The sequence below is a fragment of the Sciurus vulgaris genome (genome assembly GCF_902686455.1).
Source record: "Sciurus vulgaris genome assembly, chromosome: 2".
NCBI classification, from domain to species: Eukaryota; Metazoa; Chordata; class Mammalia; order Rodentia; family Sciuridae; genus Sciurus; species Sciurus vulgaris.
The window spans coordinates 149995606-150013717 of record NC_136462.1 but is presented as its reverse complement, the minus strand read 5'-3'; the positions used below and the strand labels follow the sequence as shown (position 1 = coordinate 150013717).

The 18112-nt window shown below is 38.6% G+C and overlaps 1 long non-coding RNA gene across 1 annotated transcript; it reads right to left on the bottom strand.

The window, feature by feature from the left end:
• Positions 1-7: 7 nt before the first annotated feature.
• LOC306654667 lies at positions 8-3915 on the bottom strand. The gene is made up of 3 exons (XR_013762022.1): positions 3353-3915; positions 1113-1148; positions 8-461 (listed from the first exon to the last, which is right to left on the bottom strand). It is a non-coding gene; the product is annotated as an uncharacterized lncRNA (long non-coding RNA).
• Positions 3916-18112: the final 14197 nt, after the last annotated feature.

The window sequence follows — 18112 nt, the reverse complement described above, 5'->3', positions numbered from 1 at the left end:
AACACCTGCCACAGGGCAAAGCTAGGTACTGGCAGAAGAGTGGTGTGCAGTCAGTGGCTCTAGGGCATCCTGCCTCGTGGCCCCAGTGTCATTCAGTAACCTTGATGCCCTGCTCTGTCAGTGCATTGTTCTCCAGTTCCAGTTTCTAGTTGCCATTTAAGCTCTGCACACACAGCATTTCAAAGCTTGAGTTAAGCTGCAGAGTAACAACTTCGGATGCCCAAGATATGCCCAACTCTCTTCACTTAAAGATTTGTAAAGGAAAAAAAAAAAAAAAACCTTTGACTTTGAAACTTCACATTTGCCAGCACACTCAAAATTGGAGACACCAAACACCTCTCATTTCCTACTGAACTCTGCCTACTGGTAAAAAGAGCAGCTCAGATTCCTGAATTAACCACTTACCATGATGACAGCTCTTCATAGATACACACCTGCCCTGTCAAGCTCTATCACTTACTCTGAAATAAGAAAGGTATAGCAGATGTAAGCTCAGAAATGGTTCAAGTTATAAACAATTAAAAAGGTGTATATTCAAAGATGTTCTCAGCTACTGAAATAGAAACAACCAAGTAGGAGGTATGATATTACAGATTGGGCAAATTTGAATTCAGAGTTCTAATAGGCTTTATGGATGGAGTACTTCACATGTAATATGAACATGGGTGAATGGATAAAATGATAAAAACTTGACACCTATCATGTTTTAATAAAATTTTATTTGACCAAGAAAAAACTGTCTAGAATTATCTTTGACTTTTAAAAACCACTTAAACAAGGGAGATAACCAATTTCAAGCATTACAATTATGCAGCATAAGGATAACTTGTTTAAGGGCTAGGCATGTGGCTCAGTGGTAGAGCATTTTCCTGAATCTGAGGCCCTGGGTTTCATTCCCAGTACGACACACACACACACAGAAACACAAAAGGAAGAAAAAAATAACTTTTGTTTAAGTATTGTTCTCATCTTCTACTAGGGAAAAAAAAAAAAAAAAAAAAAAAATTCTAGAATAAAGTCGAACAAAACTTCTGCTTTTCCTAAGACTCAGTTCCTTAAAATAACACTGAACAATCTGCTAAAACTAATTTTAAACAAGGGGTAGAGTTTACCTCATGGCCATGTTCACCTGCAACCTGCTGATAAATCTGTTAGAAACAAAACAGAAAAAAAGAGTCTTAAAAAATTAGACCATTGTAGTCACAATCCCTAATTATCGGGCAGTTAAAAAAAAAATCAAAATCTTTTCTTTCTTAGCTTTACCTGCACCATTCTGTAACTCCTAAACAAGTCATTACATAAGCTTTAGCTTCCCTAGTTTAATGAAGGGGAAAGAGAATATGTAAAACAACCACAGAATCCTGGTGACATCTACCAAGGGTTTAGTAACAGAATATTCAGAATTTAAAATACCCTTACTAGATGGAATTGGAAAGTTGATTAGCAGCTTGGGACATTAAATGACATTGGTTCCTGATAAAATTAAATTGCCTTCTATTGATCAAAGTGCATGTTTAATAATTAACTTCCTGCTGGTTCAAATGATACATAATCACTTGTACATATCCAGTAAAATATTTCTGAAGCATGTACTTTGTCAGGAGTGTAAAGCAGAGTAAATGAATGGGCAGTGGGGCCTTATTAATACTTCTCATCCTCCAAAATTTACAACTCACACCCTGAAAACTGCCCCAGCACTGTTCACTGTGCTGTGGCATTCTATAAATAATACTGAATTCACCTCCATCCAAGGAGGTTCAGGTACCAGAAAACTTTCTGAACTCTCTGAAGCCTCCACTATGAGAAAACATCCTCTCCTCAACTTGCCAACACCATTCTCCAATTTCTAGTAAGCTTCCTATCAATTAGTAGAGTTAAAAGACTCTTCTGGGTTCCTTATGCCTTTTATGCCTTTCTCCACCTTTCCCATCTAATATTTCAGTTTTTTTCTACATAACAATATATAACTGCTGTTGGTAGATAAGTAGGTCTTGAATTTATTTTGCAAACAAGACCTGTTCTATCTACCTTTTCATTTAGGAGGCTAAAAGCAGAGTCAGCTTGACTTCAAGGACTCTATTTTCTTAGTCTCCAGAATATGATCAAGTCCAACATTTAAAATACTGCCCTTTAACATGTCAAGGTATTAAAGGAAAGATAATTTATAACTTCAAGGGTTTTAAAAATTTTTTTTGAAGTTGTAAATGTACAGAATGCCTTTGTTTATTTTTATGTGGTGCTAAGGATCAAACCCAGTGCCTTGCACATGCTAGGCAAGCATTCTACCACTGAGCTACAGCCCCAGCCCTATAACTTCAAGTTTTAAGAGCACTGAACTCTTTACATATGTTCATGTCACTGCAACTAATAGTTAATTAATCTAAATGCAAGATAATTGCTATTTGGAAAGAAGACCTCAGCTAGTTGGCATTTTTTCTGTCAGTAGGAAGTCCACTAGAAGGAACATGACTATGACCTGGGCACAGCAACTGCCCCTGAGGTAGAGGTGATTTTATTGGAGTTGCTACTGCACAGGTGCTGGTTCTTACATCAAGTTCAACTGCTTTGCTGCTTGTTTTCTGCTATTATCAATCCCAGAAAACACTAAGCCCAATTCACAGATGGACAGCTTTTTCTTCATTTTCCCAGACTTTGTCAGAATCAGGGTTTTCTGTGTCATTTTTACTTACTCAAATCCTGGCGGAATTAAAATTTCATTGATTTGAAATGTACAAATTAAACAGCCTGTAGCTGATCAAACAACATGCAGTAACTCAGATAGTCAATAAAAATGTTTTTGCAGCATGAACTTGAATCCTAGTCTCACTGTCTCCCCTTCTCATTCCTAAGCTAAAATGGGAATCTTTTTCCCTGAAAGGACTTTAAGAGATGCTCTTAAGTTCAAGTAGATCGGATTTGAGACAAGAGTATAATACTTTCAATAGGAAAGTAACCAACAGAATTGCATTTTAATAAAGCAGGAACATAGTTTTTAGAGATGGATTTGCATTACTTCTTGGTAAATCTATTATTCTGTCACCCAGATTCCTACCCTTCTACTTCTTTCCATATTCCAAACATCTTTCTAATTAAGGGGTAGGGAGGTAGAAACAGAGAAGGAAAAAAACAAGCAGCATTATCCAAAAGGAGAACACTCTGAAAAAGGTGTTAAAATACTTGATTACTATTCTTTGTACTATTTACAATTTATAAACTAGTCACAATTCCTAGGCACTCAAAATGGAACTCCCCATCCTTGTCTACTTCATGCCTGTATAACTCAAAAATCACCTCTGGGAAATACTGAATAATTCCTCCCTCTTCCAAACTGAGTTGAGTACCAAATACTCACCTACTTTTGAATACTTAAGTGGGAGCTGGATGCAATGGTGCATGCCGGTAATCCCAGTGGCTCAGGACAGAGGCAAAAGGATTGCAAGTTCAAGGCCAGCCTTGAAAATTTAGCAAGACCCTGTGTCAAAATAAAATAAAAAAGGGTTGGGGATGTAGCCCAGCAGTATACCACTTGCCTACCATGTGCAAAGCCTTTGGTTCAATCCCTAGTACCACCAACACAAAAACAAACAAAAAACTTAAGTGGCTCCATTGAAGCCACTGGCTTCTCTGCTCCATTTGACTATAAGCAGTTCAAAGGCAGGGGCTGTGCCTTTATGATCTCTGAATTATAATAGGGAAACAGCCAGCAGTGGCACACATTGTAAGTTCAAAGCCAGCCTCAGCAAAAGCGAGGTGCTAAGCAACTCAGTGAGACCCTTTCTCTAAATAAAATACAAAATAGGGCTGGGGATGTGGCTCAGTGGTCAAGTGCTCCAGAGTTCAATCCCTGGTACCAAGAAGGGGGAAAGAAAAAAAAAAAAGAATACAGAAACAACCGTTTTCAGCTTTCAGAGAGAGCTTATACACCTGAAAAGAAAGAAGACATCAAAGTTTGTTTCAGATCAAAGGAAAAGACTTCATCAGAAGGCAAAGCGGCCTTCAAATCTGTGTGTGGTTGGGGGTAGAGAGTGAAGTTAACAACATTAAAAACAGTCATTTTCAACCTTCTGTCTCAATACATCTGAGACATCAGACACAAAAGTCCCATCAGTAAGTGCACATTGTGGTGACTTTGAATCTGGGAAGACAGGGAAGGGGCACAGAAGAATCTGGCGAGTGGGAAAGATGCATGTAGTTTAGAACATTCGTCCCACTGCTGTAAGAAAAACTGAGAACTCACATTTAATCTTTATTATAGTTTTAACTATTCTAAGAGAGTCCAAAGATCTGCAACATGTGTATTTTAGATGTTCTGAATCAAACATTTGGCTCATAATCTCTGGAGGTTGGTGCATAGAAGTTGTCCCCTTGGTCACTAAGTTTAATTGTCCACAATTATGATTCTAGGCTACTTGCAGAATCTAAGAATTTTATAGAGAAAATTATACCCTGTAAAGGTAATAACAAACTTAGGTATTTATAAAGATCAGAGCTGATTCCTTCTCAAACATCAAGTGTCTTTAAAACTCATTTTATGGGAGAGACTCCTTCACAAATGATACAAAGCAACAATTAAAGTAGCTCAGTACCAGCCAGATGCAGTGGTAAATACCTGTATTCCCAGCAACTTGGACGGCTAAGCCAGGATTCGAGTTCTAGGCCAGTCTTAGCAACTTAGTGAGACTCTATTAATTTTAAAAAATAAAAAAAATAATAAAATTTCAGTGGTAAAGCACCCCTGGGTTTAAGTGTTTAATCCCCAGTCTGGGGAAAAAAGATGTACCTTAGTACCTAACAAACAGTCCTTCTCTAAACACCTTTGGCCAAATTTACACATTTTCTGTAGAGTAGAAATCAAATGGAGGCATTATTAAAATCTCCCCTTTTCTAAAAAGGGGATGGATGTCTAAAATTTTCAGTTAGTGGGATCCTATGTTCCATTATTTAAAATCAGAAATATACATTATCAGCTTTTCAAAGGACCATAACTATCTATCCAGGATTTCTGTGTAATATATAGTTTTGTTTTTTGGCTGAGGAAAAAAACCTAGAGCCTTGCCCATGTTAGGCAAGCACTCTCCCACTGAGCTACATCTCCAGCCTAACATCCAGATATTTTAAATACCATTTACCTATTTACACAACAATCATACTCAGTGATGAATATGTTTCTGTGCAGTTAACTTATCTATTGAAAAATCAGAGTTCTGGAATGGACAATAAGAACATGGAAGATGGAGGCTGTAATCAACTGCTGGTTACTGGCAAGGGAAGGTGAGCAAGAGTTAACTGACCAAGGGAATGAGCAAAAATAAAAAATGCCTATGGCTTGTTCACATCCAAATCCAATGTATTAGAATCTTCTCTTCTTAGCCCTTGATTCTCTAGGAGTTGGTCTCAACCACTGTCTGAAGCCATATTAGAAAAGCAGTAAAGGCTTAGGGTAAAGCTCAGTGGTAGAGTGCCTGCCTAGCTTGTGCAAGGCCCTGGGTTCGACCTCCCTCACTACCCCCAACAAAACCCAACAGGATAAAAAGAACACAAAATGTACACCTATCTGTGTTTCTTGTGCCTGGAATTATACAGCTTCTGGAGACACAAAATTGGCTTGTTATTGCATTTTTAGATGATACTTCTGTTCATGTCATAATCACAACTGCAATCATTTATGTACAAAATCTAAAAAATTTTGAAACATTTGCATAAAGCAGTTTTCTTAAAATATGTCCCTATGAGGACCTCTGAAAGCCCTTCAGGTGTTAGGTCAAAACTGTTTTCATAATAATACTAAGACATTATTTGCCCTTTTCCCTCTCATTCCATGAATGACAGCACAGTTTAACTATCTGATGTGTGAGAATATCCATCACTGACAACTACTGAAGTGTGTGCTTGCGTGTTCTTGTGTTTAAACATTTTTGTCTTTTATTTTCTAATGCCATAAATATAGATAGAAATAACCCACAAAAACAAAAGCTCTTTGGACTCAATAATTTTTAAAGGTATCTTAAGACCAAAAAGGTTGAAATTATTTGTATAAAGTATCCATGTCTCTCCCACGATGAACATCAAGTTGAATTAGTTCATTAGTAGTTGCAATTTCCCATATGCTAAGAGTTTTTTAAATATTTGCTTAAAGTACAATTTGTTTTCTGGAATTCTTAGGCGTCCTTACTTCACGAGTTTGTCACTTTCCTACAGCACATTTACATTTCATGACATGAGAAAGATAACAGCAATAATGCAAAAATACATTTGAACTGCACAAGGACCAAACGTCAAATTACTTTAAAAGATAGCAGAGGTTTGAGTGTAGTGTACTCTACAGCACCTCAGTTGGACTTGTGAATAACTTACAACTTCCTTAGAGTCGGTCTCATTCACATAGAATTGTGGGTAAACTTCTACAGATAGTTTTAAGCAAATAGTCATAAGGAAAGCATAGACAAGTGGTCAGCTATAAATCTTCTAGGGTGAAAACATATTTTGTTGATCTCCAGGCAAAGGTCTGAAACAAGTAAGGAAAGTTCCATCTTCACATTATTACTACATATACATTGCTAAATGGGACATGACAGAAGTGACATGACATATTCATCTCCATCTATAGAATATTAAAAAGATGGATGACTGACAGTTCTCCTGACACAAACCGACTTATTTAATTCCTTGGATGGATTCATACTGTATCTAAACATACATCACCATTCTCTTCACCCCTCACCTTCCACCCCTCACCAAAAGACAAATCATTAGCAATTCAGAGTACAGTGAAGAAAAGGATTCTGGATTGGAAATGAAGAAATTGTACTTTCAGACCTGGCTCTGTTATGAACAAGTGTGACTTTCCATCTGTGTCCTCTCATTATGCTTCATTTTAAGCTGAAATATCGGGGATAATCAAGATGGCTTTGTTTCACCTCTAACATCAAACGACTTTGCTGCCAGATTTAGGAAGCTCAAAAACTCAACTCTTGCTGAGTGCTTAAAATTAACCCAACAGGTACTGCTGCTTCAAGCAGGAGTCACTCACTGCCAGGGAATGCCTGAGTTTCTACAGGCCCATATGCAACACCTATACGAAAACTGATTTTTTTTCCTTTTTTTTTTTTTTTTAATTGCTATTATTATAACTATTATTTTGCGGGTACCAGGGAATGAACTCAGGGCCTCGCATACGCTGGGCAAGGAATCCACCACTGAATTACATCCCCAGCCTATTTTAAGAATCTGAGGCAGGGTTTCGCTGAGGCTGGCCTCGATCTTCCTGCCTCAGTCTACCAAGTAGCTAGGAATACAAGCGTGCGACACCGCGAACGGCTTGAACTATTTTTCCTAAAATTTATTCTGTGTGAGTACGTATTCTCCCTTCCACACCTATTCCCATCACAGTTCCAACCTCATTTTTCAAAAGGAGGGGAGAAAAACACCACCCGGCGACAGACACCCAGACTCCTCACCGCTATTTCCGTTCCCTGCCACATCCCCCAAAACCCGATAAGCCGGCCTGCCTGTTGGGACGCAACGGTCACCCGCCTCGCCGATGGCCAGAGACCCGCCTTACTCCACGCTACAGTTGCAGCCACCCACCCGCAGTCAGGTCTCGGTAGTCACGCCTCTCTTCATCCGGCGGAAAATATCTTTTTCTGGTTTCCGGGGCGTGGGCCGGAAATCCCGCCCCACGCGACAACACGACGCCACCGAGCGGCGGGAGTTCTGCGCGCAGGCTCGGAACGAATCGGAGTGTTCAAGTTCTGTCAGAGGCCATAGGGGCTGTAGGGGCGACTCCGGAGACCTGAACCTGCGCTTGTACTTCTCTGTCCATAGCCATAGGGAGTGGAGGGAGTGCCTGGAACTTTCCGTGGTGTCTCGGAGAGCGGCATGAACTCCCTTGTGACCCCGCGGGCGTCCACTGTAATTGGGGCTCCCCAACCCCAGCTGTACTTATTTCCTCGCTTTGCTCCACCTGTCTCCTTTATGTAATTTCTTGTTTATCCTTTAGTCCCATAAGATGACCACCTTAAACTGAGCATTGGCTTTCCATCATCTCAGTAGAAACTCATAAGCGTCTGGTAATTCTTATCTACTGACGCAGCCATTTATTTACCATAGGAGGGATTGAGCATGCATCAACCTGGACCGCTCTCTGGACCTGGTATTCCCGGGGCTAGGAAAATAAGTAGAAGTAAGAATTGCCTCTTTACTAATTTTCTGGGACTGCCATAAGAAAGTACCACATACTGAATGACTTAATGTATTTGTTCTCTGACTTTCTGGAGTCTAGGAGTCTGGAATCAAGGCATAAGTAGGGTCATGCTTTCTCTGAGATTCTGAGTAGATTCCTTTGTCCCTTCCCAGCTCCTGGTGATAGCCAGCAACCATTTTGTGTTCTTTTTTTAAAAAAATATTTTTTTTTAAATGTTGATAGACCTTTATTTTTATTTATTTATTTATATGCAGTGCTAAGAATCTAAACCAATGCTTCCCACATGCAAGGCAAGCGCTGTACCACTGAGCTACGACCCCAGCCCCCTTTTGTGTTCCTTGACTTGCAGGTGCATCACTCCACTCTCCTTCTGGTCAGGTGCCTCTGGTTCTGTCTCTTTTCTTATAAGGACCTTAGTTCTACTGGATAGCGGGCCCACTTTACTCCGGTTTAACCCGATCATAACTACTTATATTTGCAGTGACCCTATTTTCAAATAAGGAGTCCTAGGAAGGACATGAATTTTAGGGGTGACACTAACCAATCTAGTACAGCTGTCTAAATTCTTAAGAAGTGGGCAAACCAAGAGCTAACAATAAACAGCTGCAGTTCAAATGAATGTAAACGTAGTTCATTTGGATCTGAGACGGTTGCATAGGTATTTGGGCCTTGAAAGGTGGGTAGGATTTGGATGTCCCATCAGAGACTGTCATAGACAGTATTCTAGGCAAAAGAAACATTACAGACAACGGAGCACAGGTTGCACTGTAAAACACAACATTAAAGCAGGAAGGATTTGAATGCTAGAATTTGGATTCTAGTGTCTATAAAATTCAGAGTAAATTTAAATGTTTTGGTAGAAGAATTGTGCTTTGAAGATTAATTTGTTATCAATTTAACTTATTTGTTTATTATTCCAGTTTAAGAATATGTAAATCTGGGCAGGGGTTGTGGCTTAGTGGTAAAGTGTGTGCCTAGCACGTGTGAGGCACTGGGTTCAATTCTCAGCACCACATTAAAAAAAAAAAATAAATCGTGCATCTACAGCTAAAAATATTTTTTAAAGAATATTTAAATCCTGTTCTGTAGGCATAACCTGTGCTTTTTTCATCCTGGTTCTCTGCATATGCTATCTCCTCTACCTGGAATGCTGTCATCAAGCTGCACAATTTTCATTTGCCTATTTTGCTATCGTGGATTTTATATTTTAGCATGGGGAGGGTGTTCAACTGATTTTACAGTGTTGGTATCTTAGCAAAAGAAGAGAAAACTAGACCAAACTCAGGTAGATAAAAAGCTCTCAAATAAAATATTATAGTATTTTCAATCCTAAATCGAACAAGAAAAGGTTTGTCCCAGAAATGATTTAACATCAGAAAACCTATTACCGCTGGACACTGTGGTACCCACTCATACTCCCAACAACTTGGGAGGCTAAGGCAGGAGGATCATAATTTCAAAGCTAGCCTCAGCAACTTAGTGAGACCTTGTCATAAAATAAAACCTAAAAAAAAATTGGGGATGTAGCTCAGCTGAAAAGCATCCCTGGTCAAACAAACAAACAACAAAAAAGAAAATCAATTACTGTAAGTCATTGTGTTAGTTTTCTGTCACTGTGACAAAATGAGGAAAACAGAAAGATTGGCTCATGGTTTCAGAGGTTTTAGTCCATAGTCATTTGGCTGGCCCCATTGCTGTGGACTTGTACTGAAGCAGAACATATTGGTGGAAGTGAATGATGGAGCAAAACTGCTCACCTCATGGCTGCCAGCAATGAGGTGCTGGCAATGCCAATACCAAAAAAAAAAAAAAAAAAAAAAAAAAAAAAAAAATGAAAAAATATTAGATGGCACAGCAAGGTGCTAAGCAGATTAACATATAAATACATTTTTCTTCTATGTCAGTAATTAAGAAAAAAAAGGAATGCGTACAAAGGTGCCAAAATGAAGTACTTAGATATATGTGACTTATAGGAAAATATGAAATATCGAAAGACATTAAAATCTTAAGTGACTTGAGATTTAATGTTCCAGGATGGGAGAACCCAGTGTTGTAAAGATATCAGTCTATTGTAAATTAATAAAAAGTTTTTGATAAAATGTCTATTAAAATATTAATATGATTTGTACAAATAACTATTTGATGAAAGTATATTCTTTTGATATCCTATTAGGTTCCATTTATTGATATTTTATTTAGAATTTTTGATCTCTTTATGAGTGAGTGGTATGAGGTTTTTTTTCCCCCTATTGTATTAATCAGGTATTGATATTTAAAGTTATACTAGATTCCTCAAAATAAATTAGGGAGCATTTCATATTTTTCTATGGTCTGAAATAATTTAAGTAACTTTAGAATTATCTCTTCTTTTAAAGCTGAATAGATAAGTCAACTGTGAAACTGTTTTATTATATAATGTAGTATTATATGATTGATTTATAATCATGTCTATTCTTTGATAATTGGAATATTCAACTTTTCTACTTTTTCTAGGTTCGGTTATGGTAATTTGTATTTACTTGGAAGTCACCCATTTCAAAGTTTTTCAAATTAGTCATTATTGTAGAATGCCCTTGTAATCCTTTAATCTGGTCTTTTCATCTGATTGTTTTCTGTCTCATTTCTAATCTTACATATTTTGCTTTATTTTGTCCTAAATCGGGCTCACAGGAATTTATTATTATTTTTTATCTCTTCAAAGAAGCAGCTTTAAGCTTTCTACTATTTAATGTAGTCTATTTCACAGTTTTGTTTCTGTAATATTTACTCTTCCTATATTGTTTTGTTGTTTTTTCTAACTTCTTAATATGCATCTAAGATCCTTTATTTTAATGTCTCATTTTTAGTGAAGACATTTTAAGGTTGTAAAATTGCCTTTGAATGTAGTTTGTATTGTGTTCCATACATTTAAGTGCAAAGTGTTCTTTCTCATTACTCTTTACATAGGTTATAATTAGCTTAAAAAAAAAGGGACTTTATTTTTAGAGCACTTTTGGCTTCACTTGAGAATTTAGAGAATGGTAAAGAGATATCCCATATATCCTGTACCCCGCATGTGCATATCTTCCTCATTATCACCGTCTTCCATAACATTTGTTACAGTTGATCAACCTGCATTGACGCATTATCACTAAAAGCCCATAGTTTGGGCTGGAGAGATAGCTCAGTTGGTAGAGTGCTTGCCTCGCAAGCATAAGACCCTGGGTTCAATCCCCAGCACCACAAAAAAAGAAAAAAAAAAAGCCGATAGTTTATGATAGTATTCACTCTTGGTGTTGTACATTCTATGGGTTTGTATAAATGTATAGTAACATGTACAATTATAGTACGATACAGAATGTTTCCACTGCCCCTCAAATTCTTTGTGCTCTCTTTACCCCAACATTACCCCCAACCCTTTATACTGTTGCCATAATTTCATCTTTTCCAGATGTCATAGTCAGAATCATATAATATGCAACCTTATTTCAGATGGATTTCTTTTTTTTTTTTTTTTTTTTTTGGTCCCACTTTCTTTTTTTTTTTTTTTTTTTTTATTGTAAACAAATGGGATACATGTTGTTTCTCTGTTTGTACATGGCGTAAAGGCATACCATTTGTGTAATCATAAATTTACATAGAGCAATGTTGTTTGATTCATTCTGTTATTTTTTTCCCTTCCCCCCACCCCTCCCACCCCTCTTTACCCTCTATACAGTAGTACCTTCCTCTATACTTGCCCCCCTCCCTAACCCTAACTCTAACCCTTCCCTCCCCCCCATTATGTGTCAACCTCCACTTATTAGCGATATCATTCGTCCTTTGGCTTTTTGAGATTGGCTTATCTCACTTAGCATGATATTCTCCAATTTCATCCATTTGCCTGCAAATGTCATAATTTTATCATTCTTTATGGCTGAGTAATATTCCATAGTATATATATACCACAGTTTCTTTATCCACTCATCAATTGAAGGGCATCTAGGTTGGTTCCACAGTCTGGCTATTGTGAATTGAGCAGCTATGAACATTGATGTGGCTGTATTTCTGTAGTATGCAGATTTTAAGTCCTTTGGGTATAGGCCAAGGAGTGGGATAGCTGGGTCAAATGGTGGTTCCATTCCAAGTTTTCTAAGGAATCTCCACACTGCTTTCCATAGCGGCTGCACTAATTTGCAGCCCCACCAGCAGTGTATGAGTGTACCTTTCTCCCCACATCCTCGCCAACACCTGTTGTTGCTCGTATTCTTGATAATCGCCATTCTAATTGGGGTGAGATGGAACCTTAGGGTGGTTTTGATTTGCATTTCTCTTATTACTAGAGATGTTGAACATTTTTCCATATGTTTGTTGATTGCTTGTAGATCTTCTTCTGTGAAGTGTCTATTCATTTCCTTAGCCCATTTGTTGACTGGACTGTTTGAATTCTTGGAGTAGAGTTTTTTGAGTTCTTTATAGATTCTGGAGATTAGTGCTCTATCTGAAGTATGATTGGCAAAGATATTCTCCCACTCTGTAGGCTCTTTCTTCGCATTGCTGATAGTTTCCTTTGCTGAGAGAAAGCTTTTTAGTTTGAATCTATCCCAGTGGTTGATTCTAGCTTTTATTTCTTGTGCTATGGGAGTCCTGTTAAGGAAGTCTGGTCCTAGACCAACAAGATGAAGATTTGGACCTACTTTTTCTTCTATAATCTGCAGGGTCTCTGGTCTGATTCCGAGGTCCTTAATCCATTTTGAGTTTAGTTTCGTGCATGGTGAGAGATATGGGTTTAGTTTCATTCTGTTGCATATGGATTTCCAATTCTCCCAGCACCATTTGTTGAAGAGGCTATCTTTTCTCCATTGCATATTTTTGGCCCCTTTGTCTAGTATGAGAAAATTGTATTTATTTGGGTTTGTGTCCGTGTCCTCTATTCTGTACCATTGATCTACCTTTCTATTTTGGTACCAATACCATGCCGTTTTTGTTACTATTGCTTTGTAGTAGAGTTGAAGATCTGGTATTGCAATACCCCCTGTTTCACTCTTCCTGCTAAGGATTGCTTTAGCTATTCTGGGTTTCTTATTCTTCCAGATGAATTTCATAATTGCCTGCTCTATTTCTGTAAGGTACGTCATTGGGATTTTAATTGGAATTGCATTGAATTTGTATAGCACTTTAGGTAGTATGGCCATTTTGACAATATTAATTCTTCCTATCCAAGAACATGGAAGATCTTTCCATCTTCTAAGGTGTTCTTTAATTTCTTTCTTTAGTGTTGTATAGTTCTCATTGTAGAGGTCTTTCACCTCTTTTGTGAGATTGATTCCCAAGTATTTTATTTTTTTCGAGGCTATTGTGAATGGGGTAGTTTTCCTAATTTCTCTTTCTGAAGATTCATCACTTATGTATAAAAATGCGTTGGATTTATGGGCATTGATCTTGTAACCTGCTACTTTACTGAAATCACTTATGAGTTCTAAGAGTTTTCTGGTGGAATTTCCAGGTTCCTCTAAATATATAATCATGTCATCAGCGAACAGGGATAGTTTGAGTTCTTCTTTTCCAATTCGTATCCCTTTAATTTCTTTGGTTTGTCTAATTGCTCTGGCCAGAGTCTCAAGAACGATGTTGAATAGAAGTGGTGAAAGAGGGCATCCCTGCCTTGTTCCAGTTTTTAGGGGGAATGCTTTCAGCTTTTCACCATTTAGAATGATATTAGCCATGGGCTTAGCATAAATGGCCTTTACAATATTAAGGAATGTTCCCACTATCCCTATTTGTTCTAGTGTTTTGAGCATGAAGGGGTGCTGTATTTTATCAAATGCTTTTTCTGCGTCTATTGAAATAATCATGTGATTCTTGACTTTAAGTCTATTAATATGGTGAATTACGTTTATTGATTTCCTGATGTTGAACCAACCTTGCATCCCTGGGATGAAACCCACTTGATCATGGTGCACTATCTTTTTAATATGTTTTTGTATGCGATTTGCTAAAATTTTGTTGAGAATTTTTGCGTCGATGTTCATTAAGGATATTGGTCTGAAATTTTCTTTCCTTGATGAGTCTCTGTCTGGTTTAGGTATCAGTGTGATATTGGCTTCATAGAATGAGTTTGGGAGGGTTCCCTCCTCTTCTATTTTATGGAATACTTTGAGAAGTATTGGAATGAGCTCTTCCTTAAAGGTTTTGTAGAACTCGGCTGAGAACCCATCTGGTCCCGGACTTTTCTTTGTTGGTAGGCTTTTGATGACTTCTTCTATTTCAGTACTTGAAATTGGTCTATTTAAATTGTTTATGTCCTCCTCATTCAGTTTAGGCAATTCATATGTCTCTAGAAACCTGTTGATGTCTTCGAAATTTTCTATTTTGTTGGAGTATAGATTTTCAAAATAGCTTCTAATTATGTTTTGTATTTCCATCCTGTCTGTTGTGATATTTCCTTGTTCATTCCGAATTTTAGTGATTTGGGTTTTCTCTCGTCTTCTCTTTGTTAGTGTGGCTAAAGGTTTATCAATTTTGTTTATTTTTTCGAAGAACCAACTATTTATTTTGTCAATTTTTTGTATTGTTTCTTTTGTTTCAATTTCATTGATTTCAGCTCTGAGTTTAACTATTTCCTGTCTTCTACTACTTTTGGTGCTGTTCTGTTCTTCTTTTTCTAAGGCTTTGAGCTGTAGTGTTAGGTTGTTTATTTGTTGAGTTTTACTTCTTTTATTAAATGCGCTCCATGAAATAAATTTCCCTCTAAGTACTGCTTTCATAGTGTCCCAGAGGTTTTGATATGATGTTTCTTTGTTCTCATTTACCTCTAAGAATTTTTTAATTTCCTTCTTAATATCTTCTGTTATCCATTCATCATATAATAGCATATTGTTTAACCTCCAGATGTTGGAATAGTTTCTGTGTTTTACTCTTTCATTTATTTCTAACTTCAATCCATTATGATCTGATAGAATACATGCTAGTGTCTCTATCTTCTTGTATTTGCTAACATTAGCTTTGTGGCATAATATATGGTCTATTTTAGAGAAGGATCCATGTGCTGCTGAGAAGAAAGTGTATTCACTCTTGGTTGGATGGAATATTCTATAAATGTCCGTTAAGTCTAAATTATTGATTGTGTTGTTGAGATCTATGGTTTCTTTGCTCAATTTTTGTCTGGAAGATCTGTCCAGTGGTGAGAGCGGCGTGTTAAAATCTCCTAGTATTATTGTGTTGTGGTCTATTTGGTTTCTGAAATTGAGAAGGATTTGTTTGACATACATAGATGAGCCACTGTTTGGGGCATAGATGTTTATGATTGTTATATCTTGCTGATTTATGCTTCCCTTAAGCAGTATGAAATAACCTTCTTTATCCCTTCTGACTAACTTTGGCTTGAAGTCCACATTATCGGAAATGAGGATGGATACTCCAGCTTTTTTGCTGAGTCCATGTGCATGGTATGTTTTTCCCCATCCTTTCACCTTTAATCTATGGGTATCTTTTTCTATGAGGTGAGTCTCTTGCAGGCAACATATTGTTGGATCTTTCTTTTTAATCCAGTCTGCCAGTCTATGTCTTTTGATTGATGAATTCAGGCCATTAACGTTCAGGGTTATTATAGAGAAATGATTTGGTTTCCCGGTCATTTGGTTCATTTTTAAAATTTTGTTTATTTATTTGTTTGACACAACTTGTTTCCTCCTTTATTTGACAATTCCTTTAGGATAATTCCTCCCTTTGCTGATTTGCTTCTTTGTTTTTCATCTCTTCCTCATGGAATATTTTGTTGAGAATGTTCTGTAATGCTGGCTTTCTTTTTGTAAATTCTTTTAGCTTTTGTTTATCATGGAAGGATTTTATTTCATCGTCAAATTTGAAGGTAAGTTTTGCTGGGTATAAGATTCTTGGTTGGCATCCATTTTCTTTCAGGGCTTGAAAAATGTTGTTCCAGGACCTTCTAGCTTTTAGGGTCTGGATTGAAAAATCTGCTGATATGCGTATTGGTTTCCCCCTGAATGTAATTTGGTTCTTTTCTCTCACAGCCTTTAAAATTCTGTCTTTATTTTGTATGTTAGGTATTTTCATTATAATGTGCCTTGGTGTGGGTCTGTTGTAATTTTGTGTATTTGGAGTCCTGTAAGCCTCTTGAACTTGATTTTCCATTTCATTCTTCAGATTTGGGAAATTTTCTGATATTATTTCATTGAATAGATTGTTCATTCCTTTGGCTTGTTTCTCTAGGCCTTCCTCAATCCCAATAATTCTTAAATTTGGCCTTTTCATGATATCCCATAGTTCTTGTAGATTCTGTTCATGATTTCTTACCATCTTCTCTGTTTGTTCAGCTTTGTTTTCAAGGTTAAATATTTTGTCTTCAATGTCTGAGGTTCTGTCTTCCAGGTGTTCTATCCTATTGGATATGCTTTCTATGGAGTTCTTAATTTGGTTTATTGTTTCCTTCATGTCAAGGATTTCTGTTTGGTTTTTTTTCAATATCTCTAACTCTTTATTGAAATGATCTTTTGCTTCCTGTATTTGCTCTTTTAACTGTCGATTGGTGCGATCAATCAATGCTTGCATTTGCTCTTTCATCTCATCATTCAATGCTTGCATTTGCTCTTTCATCTCCTCGTTTGCTTCTCTGATCATTTTAATTATGTACATTCTGAACTCCTTTTCTGTCATTTCTTCTGCCATGCTGTCATTGGGTTTTATTGATGTAACATCTAGATTTGTTTGCAGCATTTTCTTTCCTTGTTTTCTCATGTTGTTCAGATATCAGTGGACCGCTGAGATATTGCAGATTTCCTCTGTTGATTTACAGTGACCCTGAAGATTTCTATATATATCCCCTCTTAGCCTTCAGTAGGCTGAAGTTTTGGAGGAGGTTGATAATGCGGTGCTCCACAAGGAAGCTGCCTCTCTAGGAGTGGTGGCCTTCAGGTGGGGTATATTCCCTGCTAGTGGGCAGAGGTGCCTCCACTTGTTGACCAATGGTCATCCAAAGGGGACCTAGGCTGTGGGCTGAGGCTAGGCCTGTTTGGGCCTGAGCCTCTGGTTTTACCGTCCTTGTGGGAAACCTCACCCAGCAGGGAAGACTCACCCGGTGGGGAGGTCTCGCTGGTCAGTTTCCTCCTAGAGGTTCCCCTCAATTTACATCTACTGCCTGGGCTGGGCTGCCTTCCTCTGCAAAGTTTCCAGGGGCCCGGCCCTACCTCCTGGGCCTGGGAGCCTCACCCTTCGCAGATGAATCTCCTTAGGCTGCCCCTCCTCAGAGAATTTGCCCATAGGCCTGGAACCTTCGCTCCGCCCTAAGCCTGTCTCTGTGCGGCTCTTCCACCCAGAAGCCTCCTAGATCCTGGGACCCTGTTCTGCACCTAATCGCCTGGCTGCGTGGCCCCTCCTCTGAGCAGCCACCTGTGGCCCCGAACAATCGCTCTGAGTCCCAGAGACCCGCCACAGGCCTCTTCCTCCAGACAGCTGCCCAGTATGCCGGTGCGGTCACTAGGAGTCCAAGAAACTCACTTCGTGCCTCCTCCTCCCACCAACCACCCGTAGCTCGGGGCAATCAATCACTCCGAGTCGAAGTGACCCTGCCCGTTCCTCCTCCTTCTCCAGATAACCCCCCGGGTGTTCAGGAGCAGTCCCTCTGAGTGGCTCTGAATCCACGTGACCCGCTGCACGGGTCCTCTGGGCCACCGCCCGGAGCTCTGGTGTGGTCCCTCAAGACCAAGCGTCCCACCACGCTTCTCCTCCAGGCAGCCCCCCTGTGTTCAGGAGCTGTCACTTTAAGACCAAATAACTCACCACTCGCCTTCTCCTCTGAGCAGCCGCCTGGAGCGCTAATGCAGTCACTGCGAGTCCAAAGGACCCGCCGCGCTCCTTCTCCTCCTTCTCCTACTCCTCCGGGCAGGCCCCGGGGTTCAGAAGTGGTCAGGGTCCAAACAGCTCGCCACGCTG